This window comes from Bufo gargarizans, chromosome 1 (genome assembly GCF_014858855.1).
Source record: "Bufo gargarizans isolate SCDJY-AF-19 chromosome 1, ASM1485885v1, whole genome shotgun sequence".
Classification (NCBI taxonomy): Eukaryota; Metazoa; Chordata; class Amphibia; order Anura; family Bufonidae; genus Bufo; species Bufo gargarizans.
In genome coordinates, this window is record NC_058080.1 from 90236373 (window position 1) to 90249631 (window position 13259).

Sequence of the window (13259 nt, forward strand, 5' to 3'; positions counted from 1 at the left end):
CATCAGATTAGATAATCCATCTCCACACTATGTCACCGTGCCACTCTGTGACCTCCTGATATAATGCCGCTGCTGCTGCTGTTGCTTCCATGTCCACACTATGTCACCATGCCACTCTGTGGCCTCCTGATGCTGCCATCTCCACACTATGTCACTGTGCTAGTTTGTGATCTCCTGATGCTGCCATATCCTCACTATGTCACCTTGCCATTCTGTGGTATCATGCTGCTGCTAATGCTGCCATCTCCACACTATGTCACCTTGCCACTCTGTGGCCTCCTGATGCTGCCATCTCCACACTATGTCACCATGCCACTCTGTTGCCTAATCATACTGCTGCTGTCACCTCCACACTTTGTCATTGTGCCACTCTATGGCCTCCTGATGCTGCCGCCACCTCCAGACCCTGTTGTTGTGCCACTTGGTAGTCTCCTCATGCTACTTCCACCTCACAACTATGTCATAGGGCCACTCTGTGGACTTCTCATGCTGTTACCACCCTCCCTACTCTATGACAGGGTCACTATTGTCTTTGTTTGGCCTTCTTGAAATCACCATTTGTTTGACCTTTCTTATGATTGGTCACAAGGAAGGAAAAATGAGACACACAACGGATCCTGTCTGTGTAGCAGCTGTAAGGCCTGTATGGTTGCATCAGAATTGGCTTATGATTTGGTAGCCAAAAGCAGGAGTGGGTACAAAACACAGAAGACATGCAAATATTACCTTCACGTGCCATCTCTGTTTTTTTGGGGCATTACCAATACTCATGGATTACTGAGCAAGTACTGACCAAGTGAAGGTGTATGCTCCCCAGACAGGATCCGTTTTTTGCGGGTTATTGTTCTGAAGGATCAGAGGAAGGGCAAAATAATCAGCGACTTCAACACAAACATACTGCTGACACCATCTCCACTCTGTCGGGGGGCTCTACTTGTATAAGCGCTTAATAGAACAGGTTCTATAGACATCTATGTGGAATCAGCTGATGACGATGTAAAAGGAGTGCGCTTCTTCTTGACGCTAACATGGACCTGTAAGGCTGAGTTAATACTTGAGGTATTTGGTCAGTTTTGGCCCCGTGACTTCCCAAATAAGTGAAGTATGCAGTGATTCTAAGAGTGACGCCTATCATTTGCATGGCATACTGACTGACAGTATTATTTCACTACCACAGCAGACTCCCTATGCGTGTTACTGCAAGGCACAGTGTTCTACACCCCTATAAAGGCTTTATGCAGCCCGGAAATAGCAGGGGGGTTTTATCGCAATTCGTCGCAAATATGTTTGTATCGAAGAAAAAAAAACGCACAAATCCAATTTTTTTTTATTCGCTCATCTCTAATTATATTCACATTATACACTGCTCGTTATGACCACCTTGCAATCCAGTGGCTGTGCTTGCACACTATAAGAAAAAGGTTCAGCCTCTCTGGTTGTTGGGAATGTGAGAGAGTGCATGGACATGCATGCACAGCAGCTCCCGTCCTGGACTTCTCATATCTGCGCTGTAGCGGTGGCTATAACCCATGGAAACGAGCAGTGTATAATGTGATGGAAAAATGAATTAAGTCAGCAAAGGAGGCAATATGGACAATTACAGTACATTAGTAAGTGCCTTGTATTAACTTTCTCTATATGATAAATGCCATTTGCTGACATAAGATAACTCCTTTAATAGTGCTCTAAATATTGGGTTGAATGCTTATGAAAGTTAAAGGGGCTGTTTCACTTCAGTAAGTGGCATTTATCATGTAGAAAAAGTGAATACAAGGCACTTACTAATATATTGTGATTGTCCATATTGCCTCCTTTGCTGGCTGGATTCATTTTTCCATCACATTATACACTGCTCGTTTCCATGGTTACAGACCACACAGCAATCCATTAGCTGTGGTCGTGCTTGCACACTTTAGGAAAAAGCACCAGCCTCTGTGCACTCCCACGGTCCCAGCCACCAGAGAGGCTGATGCTTTTTCCTATAATGTGCAAGCATGGCCACCACTGATGGATTGCAGGGTGGCCTGTAACCATGGAAACGAACAGTGTATAATGTGATGGAAAAATGAATCCAGCCAGCAAAGGAAGCAATATGGATAATAACAATACATTAGTAAGTGGCTTGTATTAACTTTCTCTACATGGTAAATGCCACGTACTGAAGTGAGACAACCCCTTTAAGGTGTGCACAGTGTTTTGCTTCATTAAGGCGCACCCTTTAGTACATCATACAGCTTTACTATACACATAGAACATATATAGTTTTGCTATGCAGTAGTAGTATATCACATAGCTTTTTAATGGCCATATGTAATGAATTTAATGTAATCAGCGTGGCTTACTCAACAATTTTTTGATAATGTGAAATAATGAAGGAAAAGGCAAGCGTTGTGGTGGCATTATTATTGTGAATTAATGTATATGCTGATCTTGCCTAATTCACTAATTGTGATGTATGAATGGAGACCAAGGGACTCAGATACTTGTTAGAGCAAAGTTGAAAACACTGATGAAATGATTACACTGCTTAATTGGAAAATTTATAACAAAATATGGATTGTAATATATCTATATATAAGAAAAATAGATATGAGCTATATGATGCCACTTCACTCCCTGACATCACTGAAGACAACATCCTGATGTTCAGCAGCATCAGATCATTGTTGGTACCTCCACTGGGGAGCAGAGGGAATAAAAGGAAAAGAGTATCTGAACCTCTTGTCTGAGGTCTATAATGGTGAATTTTGGTGTTTGTTCTGGGGCCTATAAACATGGGATTGTCTGGAGTGGAATCTGTAAATAAGGGGAGGGTCTGGGTTCTGTAAACCAAGGGATTATTAAGTGTACTAGCAATCAATTTATCTATGGTCATATTTAGGCTTCAATATGGGTACATTTAGTAGAGGTACGGTATAAATACATTTTACTTCATTTTCGAAGGCTTATTGCAATATACTTCTTTTGGGGACCCGTCATCTTGTTAGTAAATAACTTCACTCAAAAAGTGCACTGCATGGAGGCGGAGCTTGCCCTTAAAGAAGATGACTGTGTGAAGCGCTACTCTGCTACCAGTATATCTCTCATAGCCTGGATTATTCAGCTTAACAGACCCATAATGGTCAATATTGGTGGCCCTAAGCCTACAGACCTCCTGGTCCAACTAAATCAAAGATTACACCTGGAGATATGGAAATTTATAAAAAATGCGGCCGCTGAACATATAGCTAAAGATTCCAAGATGGTGCCCGGCAATCCGCTGGCTCCTGGACACAAACAGCAAGCTGCTGGAGGCACTAAGAGGGAAAGGGAGAGTTCTCCAGGACCTGACAGCCTGCCGATCTCAAGGAATTTCTTGAAGGAAGCCCTGGCAGAAGCGCTGGAACCCCTGAGCTCAGACTTAACAGCAATTAAGGAGGACATACGCCACATTGGCAGGAGAGTGTAGTCTCTTGAAGAGGTACAGTCCACAATTGTAACACATCAGAAAGCAATATCTTCCAATATGGATAAATGCCAAGCCCATGTTAATGCTTTATATACAGCAATAGAGGATCAGGAGAACCAGGGCAAGCGTAACAATTTACGTTTTAGAGGCATTCGGGAATCTTTTCCCCACCTAGTGATATCCCAGAAACGGTGGTTCAGATCTGCCTAAATAGAAAGGGCACACAGGGCCCTCCGCCCGAAACCTAGACCTAACGAGTCCCCTGGGATGTGATATGTAAATTTCTACACTTTCCAGTCAAAGAAGCTATTATTGCAAAGGCCAGAGGTGCCTCATCTCTAGTGTGGGAAGACAACGCTATAACCATCTACCAGGACTTGACACAGTCCACCCTGAAAAAGCGAAGAGCACTAAAACTGTTTACAGATTGGTTACACTCTCAGAAGATTCTATATAGATTGACATTCCCCTTTGGTCTTTCCTTCCTGCATGAAAGACGCCGTCTTACCATATTATCCTTTAGCAATCTTGACAAGTTATATGACCACCTCCAGATATCACCATTACAAATTGAGAACTGGGAAATGGTCCAAAATCTCACCATACTGCCCGACTTACCCAAAGTTACCGCACTCCTAAACCCCAGAGGGCAAGAAGAGGGAATGCAGCCTCAACACCGAGGAGACTGTCAGTAATGGAAGAGTGAAGAATTAATTTATCATTTGCTCTTTAAAATTACCAGAGGACTCAATTCTGCACTACTAAGCTCAAAGCATATGAGTGCTTTTAAATGTGAAGTGGTATCCAACTATAAGTCTTTAAAAAAGACTTTAGGATTCCCATTGTATATAACAGTGAGCATTGTATATGTATAGTCAGCCCTTCCTACTAAGGTTCATTCAAGAACCAATGTTTCAACACCTATAGAGCCATGATCAATTCCCCTCAAAGGGGTCTCCTGCTCCTCAGGTCACCTTTTACTCCCCCTGTGCCCCTGACAGGAGCAGTTGGAGCTTATCAGCTGGGTCCGTGTGGTGTCCTGGGGAGGTGACCCTTAAGAAGCTATAACGTGGTCCATGACTTAATACGTAAACCAGGGTACTAGGCTACAGTATTACTGATACCCCCGATATGTCATTGGAGTCTATAAGCTCTACTAACTTTTTGATTAATTGTTTTTACATACACTTTTCTGTTTGGTTTGTTTTCTATGTTTTTCTTTTTCCTTCTGTTTATGACAGGTACTGCATTGGTCCTTGGGTCCACATGAAAAACCGGAGGAACCCGTTTAGACACCTCACTGTGTTTGATTATATCATTTCATTTTGGCAATAGGCTTGACATTGAAAACGCTATACCTTATCCATTCTTTCTCTTGAAAAATGGCCAACTTACGTATAGCTTTATTTAATGTTAAGGAATTCCAATCTCCCTCCAAACGTAGTCAGATTTTCACATATCTGAGGACAGAGAACTGTTCGATCATCCTGCTTCAGAAGACACACTTTAAATTTGACAAATACCCAAATTCATCTCATTCATTATTTTCGCAATGGTATCATTGCGGATCTGGGTCTTTGGCCTCCAGGGGTGTAAGCATCGGGATCCTGATGGGTGTTCCGTTTACGTATATTTCCCATATTCAGGATGCAGAGGGAAGATACATCTTGCTCAAAGGAACCATCTTTAACAAGATATACACCCTTATTAATATTTGCTCCCCTAATATAAATGAGGTTGCCTGGATGGATGAGGTATTATCATTACTAGAGATACATAAGGAGGGTGTGGTGGTGCTGGGAGGTGACTTTAATTTAAAGTTGGAGCCCACTCTGGACTCAATGTCTAAAAGATCAGCGATCTCTACCAAAGCTCTGAAACATATCAAGAAAACATTACAGAATTGGTTGATTTGTGTTGCTTGGAGACTCTTTAATCCTGCTACATACGACTACACCTTCTTCTCAATGATTTTCTGTTTATATCAAAAGAACACCTTCAGATCTGCCAGCAAACTAATATAGGCAACATGCACCTGTCAGACCATTCTTCTTTTTTTCTGACATTATCAGCACCTAATTTAGAGCTTTGCTCCTTTAGATGGCGGCTGAATGAGCAACTCATCTCCTCAGGTGACCTTTTAAACCACACTCAAAAACTATTGGAGGAATATTTTTCTATTAACTCCCGACCAGAGACTTTACCCCAAGTGGTATGGGACGCCCATAAGGTGTACATGAGATGTCAGTTTATATGTATGAGGACCAAATTGAAAATGGAGAGAAGTGCCCGTATAGATACACTCCTCTCCCAGATCCAATGCTTAGAAACTCTACATAAACAATCACTATTAGAAGCGCATCTTACAGAACTTACCGACCAACGTGAAGCACTAAATAATGTGTCAGCTAAATTCTACCTTCATTCACAATTCGAATATTACGCCCATGGTGATAAGGCGTCTAAATTCATGATGTAGCACATGAAACAGAGGAAATCTCACAATTATATCCATAAGATAAAGGTCCCTAGCTACACAATTTAAGAATTTTTACTATTCCTTATATAATCTGAAAGAGACCGAATCAAAAGATAAGGCCCCCTCTCCAACATCTGAGACAGTAACATCTTTTCTGCACTCTCTCTTCTTGCCCACCCTGACATATCTCCAAGCACAAACCTTACAAACTCATTTGCATTAGAGGAATAGGAAACTGCTATTAAACAACTAACGGGAAATGCCCAGGCCCCGATGGTTACCCTGCCTTATATTACCACACCTTCTACAAATCACTGGGCCCACATTTACTTTCTATATGTAATGGATCCCTGTCTGGTGCCCCTCTGTCAGTAGACATGACCAAAGCTCACATTTCTTTAATTCCAAAAGAGGGGAAGGATGAGTCCCAATGCGTAAACTATGGACTGATTTCTTTGCTAAATGTAGACCTACAATTGCTAGCTAAAATGTTAGCCAACCGACTGTCCCTGCTTCTACCAGATCTAATACATGGAGACCAGGTAGGCTTTGTCCAAGGAAGGGAGGGTAGAGACAATACCTCTAGAGTCCTCAATGCTGTTTTCGAAGAGATTCAAACGTCCCCTAGTCCTTCTCAGCACAGATGCTGAGAAGGCATTTGATAGGGTGAATTGGGACTTCACATTTGATGTGATGTCCACATTTGGGATTCCTGAACAGTTTATCAAAGCAGTCTTCTACCTTTATGTAAATGCCTCAGCCTCTGTTAGCATAAACAACCAAATTGCGTCCCCTTTTACAATTCAGAATGGCACCAGACAGGGATGTCCAGTATCTCCATAACTATTTGTCTTAGTCATGGAGTCTCTATTACAAGTGATCAGAGGAGAAGAGAGGATTAGGGGAGTTCAGGTGGGTACCCAAGAACACAAAACAGCAGCCTTTGCAGACGATTTGTTAATTATGACTACTAACCCCATACAAGTCCTGCCCCACATTTACCGTATTTAGAACAATTCAGTCTCTTTTCAAACTTTAAAATCAATATGAATAAATCCCACATTTTGAACATAGACCTTCCCAGCTAACTCCCCCTTTAATTGAGACACCCCTCACATTACCTACTTGGGTGTTAAGATAGGTCCTATCCCTGCAACATTATTTCGTTTTAAACTACATCTCACTTTTAAACTCGATTCAGGAACAACTATCCACATTTAAAAATTCTATGCTGTCCTGGTTTGGTAGGAAAAATATAGTCATATCACTTATTCTGCCTAAATTGACTAACCTAAAACAGATCCTGCCCATTCCAGTGCCCAAATCAAACTATGTGGCGGTGAGACGCCTGATTCTCCCTTTTGTTTGGGCAGGGAGGAGAGCACGTATCTCCTATGATAGTAAACCTTAAAGGGCTTCTGTCAGCCCACTAAACCGTTTTTTTTCCCCCGGTTAATATTAATCCCTACACTGCAAGCTCCCTGTACATATGCTAAATATTCATTTTCGTTCAGTAGATTTTGTTAAAAATCAAGTTTTATAATATGTAAATTACCTTGCTACCAGCAAGTAGGACGGCTACTTGCTGGTAGCAGCCGCATCCTCCTCTCATCATGACGCCCCCTCCGCTGTTTGATTGACAGGGCCAGGGAACGGGATCGTTCTCTGCTGGCCCTGTTTGAATTCAAAATATCACGCCTGCGCCATACCTGTCTTTAATCAGCGCAGGCGCACTGAGAGGCGGCTGCTCTCTCGGCCGCTCCATCCTCAATGCACCTGCGCCGGGTGTAGATGTGACGTCATCGGCGCAGGCGCATTGAGGATGGAGTGGCCGCCTCTCAGTGCGCCTGCACTGATTAAAGAAAGGTACGGCGCAGGTGCGATATTTTGAATTCAAACAGGGCCAGCAGAGAACGAACCCGTTCCTTGGCCCTGTCAATCAAACGGCGGAGGGGGCGTCATGATGAGAGGAGGATGCGGCTGCTACCAGCAAGTAGCCGCCCTACTTGCTGGTAGCAAGGTAATTTACATATTATAAAACTTGATTTTTAACAAAATCTACTGAACGAAAATGAATATGTACAGGGAGCTTGCAGTGTAGGGATTAATATTAACCGAAAAAAAAAAAAAAAAAAAACGGTTTAGTGGGCTGACAGAAGCCCTTTAAGCATATGGAGGAATAGGACTGCCTGATCCGGAGATATATGGCAGAGCGGTTCTTTTATCAAGAGTGGTCAGGTGGCTCACTGGTGCATACAAGGGGTCATGGGTGGGTATGGACCAAGCACAATTTAGCCTCCCCCTTACAAGTCTCTTGGAAGGGGTAACTACCCTCCCGGACTCTGTTGTTCCACTTGACCCAACAGTTAATTCCACATTGGGGGCTTGGAGTTGATTTCAATCCTCTCAATGGGCCATTCCTCTACCCTCCCCACTGATCCAAGTAAAGGATATTCTAGCTCATGCACCTAAGACATTGCTTTAAAGCTTACCCTCATCTATTAGAAACTGTACACAATTGGCCTTAGCCCTCTTTGACGAGTAAGGTGAAGTTCTAAAGAGTGAAGCTATAACAAAGCTTTTCCCTGAAAGCAAGTTCTCACTCCCTCTAATTTCATTTTTTTTCTCCTTCACCTCCAAACATATACCAAAGCAAGCATTGCTGTGTCCATTAACTTGGTTTGAGGGATTCCTTACAAATCCAAACTCGCAGGACAAATTGATCTCCCAAATTTAGACTATGTACCCCCTTACTCATGCCTAGGGTTTTCCACTCTATGCACTTATGACAGGATATGACGTCATTCGTTGCAGTGTGAAACGCCACCTAGCACATGATGGAGCTTTGAGTATGTACAGAAAATAAGTGTGGCCCTACATGTGTCACCTGGTGGTTAGTTTTAATTACTGATAGGGTATAAATAGGCAGATAGCACAGTACCATGTTATCCCCTGAGGTAGCGAGAGTGAAACGCGTGTCGGGACTGAAGTTACACTGGTCGGTATATAATTGATTTACTACCTATTGTGGATCCATGTTATTCTCTGCTACCTCATTAGATTCCTATTAGTTTGGGTGACCTTTTATTTTGAGGCCACATCTTCAAACCTTTCTGGTTAGCACTTGCACTTTATATTAGTCGGGGTGGTCAGACATAAACCATTAGGCATATTGATTTATATAATTGGAGATATAAAGTTCACTTAATAAGGTATTATATGGTGCTATTACAGCCACAGTGTGCTGTTTTTGTATGCCACCGCTATTGATTTTAATATTTGATCTTTTTATTGTACATTATATACTAAAAAAGTATTGATTATATTCATTAAGGATGTTCTGTGTGTGTGATTCTATATTGGAGTGGTAGATACAGTTGTGTTATAAAGTTGGGAGCCCTACTTTTTCTTATGTTGGGGTGTACATTACAACTTAGTAAAGTTGACTTTCTGATAATACCAGGCAATTAAAGGTGAACTTTTTTTTACAGCACAGTTAGGAAAAATACATTTGAACTACAATATTCTCATTGTATTACAAGCTACCATCATTCCCATTATATCCATGTATATATTGGTAGTAGCCAAGGAATATATACAGTGTCATTGCTAAATATGAGAATGGCCTTACATAAACAAATTTAATTTACATGCTATTATATGACATGTGAGAAACATTTGAGGAAATCTTATGAGAATACTTAAGGCAACACGCATAAACTCATTTATCACAGGAATACATAGAAGCATATTAAATAAGGTAAATTTGACTGTTCCCTGGAAGAGGAGAAAAGTAGTTTATGGTAACAGATATATCTGTGTTTGTTTTCAAATTTAATTCAAATGAATCTTCTTGCCTGGTAATACATTTTATATGATATAAAGACAGAATATATTTTTCTTACTTGTCATACATTTAAATATGAATCTAGTGTGATGATGATTGCATGTAGTTATAGGACTGGCGTCCCTAACCATATTTTCACGTTACTGGCCAGCAGACGGAGGCCACTGCAAATCTTTCAAATGTTTCAATTAATCTGATGCTGTTTATGCTTTTAATTGATTGGAATATAATGACATTAGTAGGGATGAACAGACCCGTGGACAGTGATGGGCGTACATTGGCCTAGACAGTTTGTGAACGCGAATGCGTGTTCGCGCTCAAATGTTTGCAAACAGTGTGTTCGCAGAGGGCCCCATAGACTTGAATGGCAGGTGAACCTGAAAACCTTCAGGTCATATTTGCAGCCACCAAGTGTGAGGAATATGGATTAATATTTACTGTCAGCCATGTCCTCACACACCCCCATTTGCTGACAGACAGCAGAGGTAGGGAAATCTACAGGATTTCCCTGCTTCAAAGCCCCCAGCCCTGATTGCAATTTGATGCACCTCTTGGCATGACTCAGTGTACATGCAAAATAAGTTTACACCCCCCATGTGCTGACAGATTGCAGAGGTAAGGAACTCCACAGGAGGGCCCTGCTTCAAGGAAAAGTTCACACCTCCATGCACCAGTTTGGAGCCAGCTGAATCTTGCAGGAAAACCCCCCAGCAGGGGGTATCTGCTCTTGCCTGGTTCAATGAGATTTCCTAGACATATTGGCACCTACCTCTCATAAGGAATTATGAATCACCTGGCCATCGCAGGCGCAAACCGGATACATATTTGTGTCCCGGTGGCCACGAGGTACGGTCCCATGGTCTTTGTTTACTCGTACCCAGTCGGGGTAGGGAGATACCCATATCTCCCCATAGAAACCACATACCGGTACCAGGTTTGGGCTCTACTTGTAGCCGGAACCCAGTCAGGTCCATTAGTCCCAGAACCATCTCCCTGTGACCCTCTGGTCTGGAGCTATGAACCCTAAAGGGTTTTGTGGGTCATTTGCGGTCAGCCCAGAAGAGAGGGAGGTGACCCCTCCCTGAGGCAGGGAGGGGATGGGCCGACTACAGGTTAAAAGCCTGGTGCCAGCAAGTAGGCGGGTCTTTTCTCTGAAGAGGGGTCACATCCTACACATGTGTTTAGAGGGACCCAGGAAATAGCAGGAGATCACAGCCCCTCGTGTGGACTCCAGCTCAGGACATCACAAAGAACTTTCATCATACTTGGTAACTTACTTTTACACTGCTTAGCCCAGTTGTACCCATATAATCTGTATCTGTAATCTCAGACCACTGTATATATTGTCTGTGTATATTGTGTCATATCTAGTGTGCTCTTACAGCGATTAAATCTATAATTTAATCTTGTGCTATCTTGTATCTCGATCACGAATCCCCACGTCCGTGTTTTGGCCTAGTTATAAGCTACCGCGGGTTGGTTTCTGACCCTATATAATCCCGTTAGCGGACCGGGCCTATATCAAACGAGAAACTGGTGGCAGTTACCCGGGCTGAGTGTGGGCTGTTTTCACTGTGGCAGTGAAAAGGCCCTTCCAGCTTGTTGCCTCTCTGTGCCCGCGTGGACAGGAGGTGTGTGTAAACTATACCAGCCTGACCTTACGTGCTCCTCTGGAGGGCGTAACTTCACGTTTTTGGTAAACCCCGTGATCATACCAGGTCTCGTGAGCTCGACGTGGTTGACGTCAGCGGACACAAGGGGTGGTATTCATCACACCAAGTAATTACTACAAAGTGCACAAATAGTTCCACAACATGGACAGTGACATACCAGATGTATTATGCGAATTTGCAATCTCCATTCATTATTTTTTTCAATGCAAAATATCGGCAATGTAATTTCCACGTATGAGCATGCACAAACTAGGCGTGGCCTACTACAGCAACTGGTTTCCATCGACCCAAAGTTGAATGTGATCAGAAAAGATGGTTGGCAGCATTTTTCGCAACGTTGAGGAAGAACTCCTGATCACTGACATTAAAGCAGTGTATTTGAATACATTTCACATGCATGTCAGAACAATCATTTTATATGCATTTTGTTAAAAAAAAAATGTGCCATTGTGAAAATCCCTAATGATGCAATTTTTTGGCGCAGTACACACAACTACACATTTTATAAGGTCTCAGTAGATATTAGTGATTGGTGCACTAATTATTGTTGTGACATCACTATGTCTGTAGCTTGTATGTATGGACAGCAGAGAAATATCTCTCACATGCACATTGCACATCAATTTTCCAGCTGCACACTTTATGCCACACACACACACACACACACAGTCTATAGATTATAGTTTGTGTCATGTTGGTCAGGACTAAGGAGAAAATGTATTTGTCAGACCACCAGTATTTGCTGGTTCATATATAGTTAGCCAGGGTGCACCATGGGGAGGCGAACCAGCTTTACACCCCATACCGTACCGTCCCTTCACTTAGCAGGTACATCTCTGCTCAACTGGACAAAATCGGATTGCTCAGACCCCACACACATACAATCGCAATACAATCTGATCTTCTAACCGTAACAGTAAATCTAATATTTCCCCTTCAAAGACTAAAATACTTTTTGCTGTTTTGTTGAGGACATTATTTTCAATACTAGTATTTAAAAAATTTGGGCTTATATACTTGCATCTTTATCTTGCAGCACATGTTGGGGCGGGGGATATTATCTGACCCGGGCCCATGCTGAAAAACAGAGGATAGTCCGTGAACTAGGCAACGAGTAGTGATGAATGGCAGGGGCAATATTCAAATATTCATCTTATATTCACAAATTCGAGATTATTTTCTTGATTGCGAAAAATCGACAATGTAATATTCATGTAATGCGCTCGAAATACAGGCATGGGTCACTATAGCTACATTTTTAAAGCTACTAGAAGTTTCCTGAGACTGGAGAAAATGGTTTGCATGGCAGAACATTACAATAGCTTTTTATGCAGATAGAGTGCTCCAATATATTTGCGATCGCGAAATCGGCACAGATGATGCAAATATTTTGGCGAAATACGTGCAACTTCACATTTTAACAGGTCTGACTACTTATTACTGATTGGTGCACTAAGTATTGTTGTGAACTTGTGACATCACAGCACTATGTCTGTATGTATTGTAGGGATACGCTCTGGTAGGCAGGGTGAGTGGACGCAGAAGAGAGGCAAAAAAACAGTAAAACTTCAGTGTTTATTCACACACAAGGCAAAAACAAAGCAACATTTTTCAGTCTTGTTGTTAGTTAACACAAAGGAAAGTCCACAGAACAAAATAAATCACCTTGTTGGTGGTGCAATCTCCAGCGATCCACAACATGCTTTAGGGGAGCCTGTTTCCCCAGCGTGCGGCTCTCAGCCCTCTAGCATGGCACCATGCCTCAGATCCCAAAACAGAGACACCTTGCTGCTGAGCCCAGCTGTCTCTTAA